This window comes from Diabrotica virgifera, chromosome 2, assembly GCF_917563875.1.
Source record: "Diabrotica virgifera virgifera chromosome 2, PGI_DIABVI_V3a".
In the NCBI taxonomy this organism is placed as follows: domain Eukaryota; kingdom Metazoa; phylum Arthropoda; class Insecta; order Coleoptera; family Chrysomelidae; genus Diabrotica; species Diabrotica virgifera.
In genome coordinates, this window is record NC_065444.1 from 271,217,159 (window position 1) to 271,229,036 (window position 11,878).

An 11,878-nucleotide genomic window follows, 5' to 3' on the forward strand; every position below is an offset into this window, starting at 1 on the left:
TTACTTATCTAAAAGTTTAGTTGAAAATTAAAGATTTTGTTGGAAAAACCAGCTTTTTCCGGGAAAGGTTTTCGTCGAATTAAATCGGAAAAAAACACGTCTCTACGCAGAATTTAATTGCAATGAATTTTTATTTGAGTGTTTTTGGTGTAAAGTTAAAATCTTTGGAGTTATAGAGCAAAAATTGAAAAAAACACGATTTTCGGGCGCCATTTTGTTTATAAAAAAAGTAGCACACTGTCTGCGGACTTTGCATACCTATATTATTAATACATATAATAATACGATTCCATTCTAGCAATACAATTGCTGGTAAATAACTTTTCCTTGTATTTTGCTAATTAGCCCAGAGTAATATGTTCTGTAAGCTGTACTGTTACGGGTTAAAAGTCGCTAAGCAACTAGAAACGATTCTTATAAATAAGATTGTCATAATTTTTGCTTTATTGTCACAAGTACTGGCCTAAACAATTATAAAAATCAGGCTTCTATATTGTCTTGAACATTAGCTGCTATCAAGCCATTTTTAAGTCCGAAATCATATAGAAAATCAGGCATGAAGTAGGCTTTAGGTATACATTGCTACCTGTCTAGTAAGGGTCATCTCTTTGTCTTTACCTGTCTAGTGTCATATCTTGCTCACTTTTGATTTACACTTCATGAGGACAAGTTAGTATTGTCCTATGAAACTCCTTGAGGATATTTAATCAGAAGTAATCCAGATAACTAATTAAGAAATATTCAATTTGATGAAGTTGACGATTGTCTTGCTCAGCAAAGATTTAAAATATCTGGATATTTAGGTCCCCAAGACCTTTCTTTTTGGCCATACGCTATCTTTAAGGTAAGCTTTGTTTTTTTAACACCTGATTCGTTGTCTAAAGGGAAACCTTTAGTAATTTTAATTTATACCTTTTGCTCTGCTTGCATGCTGATGTATCTATTCATTTCAGGCCAACAATTTTTCTTTCTCTCCAATTCATTTTGATGTTGTGAGTTTTTTTTGAAACACCCTTGTCCAGGGTCGATATATTATATAACCTGTATAACTGTGAAGTATCCAAGTATGTAAATGCCGTACGACATCGTCCACGTGTATAACATCGACAAAAGAAAACATAATGTAGGATTAAACCAATACTTCTCTTAAAAGAACGTTGTTTTGTCTGTCTAAGCCACCACACCATACAGCAGTCTGACAAATATCTTGGTTTTGTATTTTTTTTTCTTGTAAATAGTACCTAAATATAATATTACATAGTTTTAAAAATTATAATATGGGTGTACGCTGAAAAGAATATTCTTAGAGGCAAATATAAACTTTAGTTGAGCTTTTTACCTTTTCCGTTTGGGTTTTTTTTTTATATTTTCAATTAAGATTAATATGAATTATTTTAGTTTTGGTTAATAAGAATAAATAGTTTGTGAATTCTCCGATTTTTTTGATTTCTTATTATTATTTTTTTGTTTGGTAGAAAATAAAACTAGTTATTTACCTTCGCATACCTTCAATAAAAACCGGTAACATCGGCGAAGAGTAACAGTACATCTGTTCTGACTTCCATTTTGTTGTTTGGGTAATAGTCCAAGTAATGAAGCTTAAAATAGGACAAAACCTCGCAATTTTTACAGAATGGATCAATTTGCTTGAAAATTTAAGAATCAGTTGTGGATAGTCCAAGGATCACAATCTGTATCATGCCGAAAGGCCCTCTTACCATGAGGGGTGGTTGCCACCCCATCTCGGGGGTGGAAATTTTTCATTATATTTTAGTTGCAAAAGTTGGTAAAAACATTCATTCTAAGCAAAAAACGTTCTATACATTTTTTTCATAAAATTGATAGTTTTCGATTTATTCGCTATCGAATGTGTTAGTTTTTTATAGAAAAAATCAATGTTTTTAATAAGTTTTCTGCTAAGAACTCCAAAAGTTTTCGTTTTATCAAAACAACTTTACAACAAAAATGTACCTTTTGAAAAAAGAAACTTAATTGTTTTTTTTTTAATTTTCTTTAAGACCAATAGTAATGAGCTATACTTTATTATATGTTGGCTCTTCTTCGTCAAATGCTAAATATTGTAGTTTCGAAGTCAAAATACGGGAAAACTATGCATTTCTCGAGGACAACTTGTCCAATTTAATTTAAATACTTAAAAATATCTATCTTCAGCAATAAAAAAGTCTCCAGCTTAAAAATTAAGTGACTTGCAATTAGAAGAATGTCAGTCCCTATTTTTTCCAGCAAGAAAGTGATCGTAAACAACCCCCTAATCACCACTCTAATTAATATTAGTCATTGACCTTATTTGATATTTTTTATTTATGTATTATTAATAGGTTCTAGAAGTTTGACGGGCTTAGAATAATTAGTTTTAAAAAAAAAGGAGTTAAAAGCGAACAACGAATTTTTGTTTTTTGGAAAAAATAGCATTTCCTCCAGAATAGCAAGATTAGCATCAGAGATGCGAAAAAATGTTTAAATATGAAACTTTAGCTTATTTAATTCACAAGAACCTTATTCGCAAAAAAAATTTTCTACGGCAGAAATTGAGTGAGCTATTGACAATTAAAACTTGTAATAAAATGCTAAAACCACCTTTACCAACCATTTCAAAGTCACCTTTTTTGCGACTGAGGATTTTAAGAATATTTAATATTAATAGGCTTATATATCTTGTAAATAACTACAAAATTTTGTTTTACCAAACATCTTACGATGAAAAATAAAAAAGGTATGGTTAAAAAATCAATATATTTTCTTGAAAAAAAAAAGGATAAATGCAATTGGAAGCATAATAATGTAAGTTACAAGTTTTACAAGGCATTTTTAGTCATTAACCCTTAAACGCCCAAGGGTGGGTAAAAAATGTCCACCTACTGCGTATTCCCTTGTAACATACTCATTGCGTGTTTAAAAATTTTCCAAAAATTATTTATTGTTAAAAAAACAGCCTTTTATCGGATGTTAAATTGTATCTACCGATATTTTTGAAAATAAAAGTAATAGCTTGAGTTAAATATGGGTAGGCATAAAAAGTACACCCTTGGTAAAACTTGTTACTAAAGGTTTCTATATAATTTCTCGTTGGTAGGAACATAATCCATATAATTATCGACGTATAATTACATAATCTACATAATTATTCGCCAATGAGGAGGCACAAAGGAAGAATATGGAGAAAATCGACAAATTTGAATTACTGGCTGTTACTGGTATGTTAATTTTGATGTACATTGTAATTTTGTTGTAAGGTTTGTAAATTGTTTATATTAATATTTTACAAGATGCTGTGTTTATTAAGCATAAGATCCTTAAGTTTAATCCATTTCTAACAACTCTCAATAAATATATTAGCTATTTTCGAGGTGGACATTTTTTACCCACCCTTGGGCGTACATGGAACCTAAAAAAGGTTGGGCGTTTAAGGGTTAAACTTATTGATTTTTATTTATTTGTGTATTATTATAGACGGAGAGCTAGAGCCGAAAAATCATCGTCATAAGTAATATGGAGTTTTTCCTGTGAAATGTGTCCATTGTATATTGACAATTATGACCTCTTTCAGGCTGACACCTCAGTGGATACAGGCAGTAGCAATAAGGGATGAGAGGGGAAAGTTCGTGCAGTCATTAAAGGTTTTCACCTCCTATTTTCTTAAACCTCCATCGATTTGCATGAAAATTGGTAACTAGTTAGAGCATACCTCAAGAAACAAAACTGAATTGGTGCCACTTGCACTTTTACCCTGGTGGTGAATACCACCCCTTCCTGGGGGTGAAAACTATTTTATTAAAAATAACCCCACAAATCGATAGAGGGACAAATGAGTTATTAAAAGTCAAAGATTTGTCTATTTAAGAGCATATGCGTAAAGTTACGGATGATAAAAAGGACATGCTAATTAATTGTATGTTAGTAAAATATTATTTTTATATTATTTCGATATTTAATTAAATTTTTTTTTTCATTATAAACTGAATATGTCCAGAAACTGGGGGTGTCCAATAATGGGTACATTTGACATATTCGAATACACTTTAGCTAAATTTATAATATCGAAACAATATAAAAATAATATTTTAGTAACATACAATTAATTAATATGTTCTTTTTATCATCCGTAACTTCACGCATGTGCTCTTAAACAGACAAATCTTTGATCTTTAATAACTCAAAAAGTATTGATTTATTTTAATAACATGATATAAAAAATTTTACTTATAATTTGTGCCTCTATCGATTTGTGGGGTTATTTTTAATAAAATCGTTTTCACCTCCGAGAAGGGGTGGTATCCACCTCCAGGGTAAAAGTGCAAGTTGGCACCAAATCATTTTTATTTCCTGAGGTATGTTCTAACTAGTCACCAATTTTCATGCAAATCAATGGAGGTTTAACAAAATAGGAGGTGAAAACCTTCAAAGACTACACTAGCTTTCCCCTTTCATCCCTTATTGCTACTTCCTGTATCCACTGAGGTGTCAGCCTGAAAGGCGTCATAATTATCAATATACAATAGACATATTTCACATGCCAAACTCCATATTACTTATGACGATGACTGTTAAACTTGATAAAAACGAATGTTTTTATCAAGTTTTGCAGTCAAAATATAATAAAAAATTTCCACCACCGAGATGGGGGGCAACCACCCCCATGGTAAAAGCGCCTTTCGGAGTCACATAGATTTTGATCGTTGGACTATCCACTACTTATTCTCAAATTTTCAAGCAAATCGATCCATTCTGTAAAAATTGCGAGGTGAATAGCTTTGGTTCCTGGCCTATAAATATTTTCAATGGTTTTTATGATATCTAGGGGAAGTTCTCTATTATACAGGGTGTTTCATTAATAATTGTCCACATATTAACTGGAGAAACCTTAGCACAAATTACGAAGATTTAACCTAAAACACCTAAATAAAATGTGGTTCCTTACTGAGTTACAGGGTGTTTTATCTAAAAATTTAAAAATTATTTTTGTTCAGCATTTTAAAACTATTTGAGGTATCCTTTTCATACTTTGCAGAAAGTGCGACTACTAGACACCCTACTAAATTATGATAAAAAACGTTTCTAGCTACTACCAGAGGCGTACGACAGGGGATGGTGAATGGTTGACCCTTCTCAAATTCTACGCCACTGGAGGAATTACTATTTTAGTGCCATTTTTAGATTCTCCAATACTTTCTACGTAAATAACGATAGGTAACGATAAAGTCATTAGTTTTCGAGATATTTGAAGTTAAATATGAAAGGGCACAGTTATTTTGATTAATTTATGATATGATTCATATGATTAAAATTAAAAACGTATTTGTACCCAGTACTTTAAAACTATTTGGCGTATCCTTATCATACTTGGCAGAAAGTCTAGGTACTGTACACCCTACTAAATTCAGATAAATAAACGTTATTAGCTACTACCAGAGGCGTACGACAGGGGATAGTGTTTGGTTGACGCTTCCCAAATTCTACGCCACTGACGAAATTGATATTTTAGTGTATTTTTAATTTTGCAATACTTTTTATGTAAATACTATACCCTTCATTCGTAACGATAAAATGATTAGTTTTCGAGATATTTGAAATTAAAAATGAAGCGACACAATACATTAATCAAAATAACCGTGTCGTTTCATTTTTAACTTCAAAGATCTCGAAAACTAATGACTTTATCGTTATGAATGAAGAGTATATTATTTTGATAGAAAGTATTGGAAAATCGAAAAATTTAACTAAAAGAGCAATTTCGCCAGTGGCGTAGTTTTTGGAAAGGGTCAATCATTCACTTTCCCCCGTCGTACGCCTCTGGTACTAGCCAGAAACGCTTGTTTAATATAATTTAGTAGTTTGTATAGCACATATACTACCTGCCAAGTATAAAAAGGATAAGTCGAATAGTTTTAAAATGCTGAGCAAAAATAATTTTTAAATTTTTAGACAAAACACCCTGTAACTCAGTAACGAACCAAATTTTATTTAGGTGTTTTAGGTTAAATCTTCGTATTTTGTGCTAAGGTTTCTCCAGTTACTATATGGACAATTATTAATGAAACACCCTGTATAGGATATAGAAGATATATTACATCTTAGAGTCTTCCTCTTGCAAATGCTTTCTTCAAGCCAATCAGACATAGAAGTGATGGTCTATACAGCAATTTGCTTTATGACGAATATTGCATCTGTACCCGATTTTCCAGTACGAAAACTCTGTTATTTATTTGCTAAATTTATTCCCTGGTTCATTAGTTCTTGTAGAATTTGAATTGTAATTTTTAGGGTAGTATTTAACAAGTTGATATTTCTGTAGTTTTCTGGATGCTTTTATCTCCTTTTTTGAATAGTAGAATTAGTTCGCTCGTTCTCCATTCTTCCGGTAGTTTTATTGCGTTTTATGATTTTGTTAGTTAATGTTGTTAACTGTTCCGCCATTGCTGTTCCACAGCATTTCAGTAATTCTTTTGGTATTCCGTCCTTACTTGCAGTTTTCCTGTTCTTTAGCATTTTAAGTATTTTTCGAACTTCCTGTGTACTTATAATAATATCTTCTTCTTCTTCTTGTAGTGCCTATGCGTTTCGGATATTGGCGACCATCATGGCAATCTGTACTTTGCATACTGCTGCTATAACAAGATTTGTGGTTGTTGTGTTGGACCACGTACGTCGATTTTTCAGCAATGAAATCCTTCGTCTTCCTGGTACACGCTTTCCTTCCACTTTTCCTTGCAAGATTAGTTGCAGCGTCCGTATCTTTCACTGTTCCTTAAGACGTGACCGAGGTATTCGATTTTGGCTGTTTTTATTGTGATTAACAGCTCTTTTTCTTTTTGCATTCTCAGTAAAACTCAGATTAGTAATGTGGTCGGTATAAGATATCTTCAGAATTTGAATGTGAAGATATTCTTAATATCTTCATTTATGGTAATTTCTGGTATTTCCGTTTCTACTGTCATTTGTTCTTCCCCTGCATAGAGCTTTTCTAGATAGTAAATCCATCTATATTTTTTTGTGTTTTGGTTCTATTAGTGCCTTTACCTCCGTTCTTTGACCGTTTATACAGCCGCCATTACCTTTTGCAGGCAATAAACATCATGTTCTATTTCTTTCGAAAAACGTTCCAAGTGATCATTTTTGAAGTTATAGGTCTTTAGGCGCGATTGAGAGTAAAATTTTTCATAAATCTGCGCGCATGCGCACACAGACAGTATGATGTTTAGTTGCTAATCTTTCAAATTATGTGTCAGCGCAAATAAGCCATTAAAATAATATATTATTGTTTTTTAGTAAATGTTTTATTTATTATAATTTTGTGTCTTTGGATTTGTCTTCCTTGGGCGTAAAATAATAAAATAACTATTTTTATATTTCACTTGTCACCGTGATGTGTAATTATGTATATCTGAAACGTCAGTAACATGCGCCTTGATGGCCTGGTTGGTAGAGCATTGGACCAGAGATCGAGAAATCGCGATACTTTTTTATTTTTTTTTAATATTTGGCGTTGTTAAGTTTTGGTTAATTTTTGGTAATTATTGTTAATTTTTTGTATTGTAACTGTTAAGTATATTTAGAATAGAATAGAATAGAAATATGCTTTATTGCCACTGAAAATTTTTACAATTTTATGGACAAAGCTTACATACAGTCAAAAGAAAAACATAATATAAATAACAAATAACAACTACAATTTACTAAAATTAGATAAATCGTCGACAATGTACAGTATAAGATATAAAAGCCAAGACAAAAACAATTTATTGCAAAGCATATATAAATTGCAAATTTAACATACAACAAATAAAATAAAATAGGTACAACATACAACATATTATTTCGTTGAAATTATATAATAAAAGTATAACTTCTTACGTGCGTACAAACTACACACACATTCTTTTTTTATTCTTCTGACGAGTAAATGTAATATTTCCCAACTAAAATAGTAAATTGCATAAGATGTCCAAAGAAATTGCTTTGGAAGAATATTCTTTTAGTGTGTTCACACTGTTTCTTGTATTTACTGAGTATTCTGTTTTGTTCTAATTTATTAGTGCTCTGTTCTTTACTTCTATTACCAACGTTAGAAGTGTTTCGTGTAGCTTTTGTTAGTCACGCGCACCAATGCTACATGGCCTGCGTATCCTATGATTTGTGTTAAAATTTTAATAGTTTTGAGTCTCTGATTACTCCTTCTAGTATGCTATTAAATAAAGCAGTTGACAGCCTATCTCCTTGCCGTACGTCACGTTTCAAATTGATGTGGTTTGCATTTCCTTGCCTCGGTTCTTTTGACTCTGGCTGAAGAATATTCTATTGCCATTGACCACGACTTTCCGGTCCTCATTTTACTTTCACATTTCCTTGTATAATCGATCGCATCAACTGATATTTTTCATTCCTTAGTATGTGGCCAAAGTAGCTTATTTTTCTTTCCTTCATAATGTTAAGTGTATCTTTTCCTGTTTTCATCTTTCTTAATTTTTCCATGTTTGTCACGTGTTGGGCCCACAATATTTTCCACATTATCTGATAACACCATATCTCAAAGTCTTTTTGCGTCCAGATGCGTCCGTAATTGTCCAGATGGACACGCGCCAACTCGTAACTCTTAAAGACAAACTTTTTTAAATTAAAATGTACACCGGCCAATTCGTAACTTTTCTACTATCTGACCAACTCGCAACTTTATACAGGTGAATTCGAAACCATTGTTTAATTCTAATACCCCAGGTAGTTGTTAGGTTAAAAGGTAAGAAATAAATTTGAACAGTAACGGATTAAGCCAACACGGGGCATATAGCATATTATTATGTAAGCGAATGGTTCTTGGTTTGCTTAAAAACATGTTGTGTATTATATGTACCTATAAAAAAATAACAAAAATTGAAATCTCTTTTGATTGAAACAATATTATATGTATAGACCAGGGCGGATCTGTAAAAAAACGTCTATTTGTGGATGTGCGAGGTGGCATTCGGATTTGTGCAGATAAGGTTAGGTGACATCTTCAATAATAATAATTGACTTATGCTCCTTCTCAAATATGCCCGGAACAATAATAAAAAAATTCAAATATTTAAAAATTTCAAAAAACATTAATTTTCTTCTATATTCTTTGCTTATAACTTTAAAACGATTCATTTTGGAGGAAAGTCGTACAGAATTAAAATAACGATAATTGAATTTTTTATGACATAAGACTAGTTAAAAATGTCTTAAATTATTACCCTTTCTGAAAAATAGCAATAAATACAAAATAAGGGGCAAAATAAGCCTCTTTTTATTCAGTATTTTTTAACAACTTTGGTTGCACTTGGAACCTTCGTAATTCGCATAAAAAATCCTTATAACATACTTAAATCGTCCGCCAAATTTCATTAAAATCGACCTCATAGATTTTGCATAATAATTTTGCAATATAAATTTTTTTAAAAAAGTTCAAATTTTTTAAAAACTTTCTGAACAGAAAGTAGACCATTTAGAAGTTTGCTAATTTTTTCACATATAAAGAGGCCATCTACCTATCTAATACACTTTACAGAATTAAAATTAGATTTATCTAACCGGCCTCAGCACCGTTTTAAAGTTATAAACAATTTTTGGCTTATAAACAAATAGAGTAAGGACGTTTGAGTTGGAATAAATTCATTTTCTCGAGAATGGGCGTCTCTGGAGATAATTTGGGCGTAAATTTTAATTTTTTGGTATACATATCATACTAGTGACGTCATCCATCTGGGCGTGATGACGCAATCGATGATTTTTTTAAATGAGAATAGGGGCCGTATGATAGTAGGCCGTATGATTCCGTCGGTATAACAGGTTGCCTTGCAACCAGATGCAGAACAGTATAAATGTTTTCCACTTTTTAGCACTTTCTTTAATTGAAATTTAAAATTATTTACCACCAATAACTTACACCCACGTACACTCATTACGAAATCTGTTAAAAGAATTTCAGTCATTTTCACATAATTTATTTGGATTTTCTCTAGTAACTTTTCCAAGAGACAATACATAAATGATGAATACCTATTACCTTTTACACCACCTTCAAAGAGAGTAGTTTTTAAAGGTACATACCTGGAATACCGGTATTAAATTATCAACATTACTTAAAAATGAAAGTTCCTAATTCACCTGTAGTTAGTGGGTTATCCACACGGTTCTTAGACATTACTACGGTTGCCTAAATCGACTAACCAATGAACATTAAGGGTGAGATTACGTCACGAGAGTTTACTGTCATTTGAATCGTAATATGATTTTTTTCGAATCCTGAGAAAACCAAGTATTTTAGAAAAATTTAAACGCAGGATGCAAGATTACATTATTACCGAGGGCGGAAAGCCCCTTAAAATAAACAAGCAGATTCTATTGAATGAAATATTTGAAATTAAATATCACACTTCTCTTTTATTTTCAGCCCTGTAACTTATTAAAATAAACATTATAGAAGTTTTCAGGGACTTTCAGCCCTCGCTAATAATGTAGTCTTTCATTCTGAGTTTAAATTTTTCAAGAATATTTATTAGTTTTCTCAGGATTCGAAAAAAATGAATAGAATTAAAACACATTGAGAATTTTGACATGCGTCAAAATTTTGCATTAACTCAATGTAAAATTCTGAACTGTTGAATTCCAGCTTCCCTAATAATTATTGTACATTAAAAGACATTAGAAACTATTTGTAGAGGATTGAAATCTGTATTGGAAATAACTGTTAAAATTGGTCTACGTAATGAAGCATATTCAAAAATTTTGTAAAAATGTAATACATTTTAGTTTTCAGCCCAAACTTAGGCCACACACAATGCAGTAATGTTCACATTTTTGAACTGTCAATATTTTTATTTTATCATCTATTGTTTAAAAATAATACAATTTTTTTATTCAGTCAATGGTGTGAGCACTGTCAGTTAAATAGTAACGTGTGGCCTTACCTTTACACGCATACCTATTGTGGCAAATGTATCATATTTTTCAAAATTTTGGAATGCATTTAAATCGTAGAACAATTTTAACTTTTGATTTACAGATTTTAATTCTCTACAAGTATTCTCTCATGACTTTTGATGTAAAATAATTAGGGAAGCAGGAATTCAACAATTCAGAATTTTACATTGAGTTTCCTATGGCCCTTTTTACGATTCACCACCCGGTATAAGATAAAATGTGTACTATTTGTCTAATTATTTCATAATAACATAAATAATACACATATATACACAATAACACACATTCAATGATCGAAAATCATTTAAAAATATGGGAATGTAAACTCTTGTGACGTAAAGTCAAAAATATAAGTCTCCCCACCACCGTCGGACAAGACAACCGTAATAAAGTCTAATAACCGTGGGTTATCCAAGAATTACCTGCGCACCAGAGTTACGAGTTGGCCTGTAATTAGGATGGAGGATTAAAATAGTTACGAATTCACCGAGACCCGTCCAGACGTCAACTCCATGTATAAAGACAGAGAATACGTAACATATCAATACTCTAGTTCTAATTTATATTTCTAGTTTTCTTTACATAACTGATTTCATTATATTAAAAGTGCTCCTGTCCATCTCAATGCGCCATTTTAATTAATGGTTGCCATTTAATTTTATACTTTATAATTTTGATTTTTTTCTCTTGTATTTAGCTTAATGCCTCGACAACTAATGGCCATTGGCGTAGTACTGTTGATTTCGCAATCAGATAGTGTAATGTGTAGTGAGTGTGTTGAGTAAATGTCTTGGTACTTAGTAAAGACCACTTCATTTTTTTTACAGAGAGACGCTAATTGTATCCGAACATCTGCGGTTCCTTCGGTGGGTACCGATCCCACAAGCAGAGAAACTATAATTTTAATTTAAAAAACATA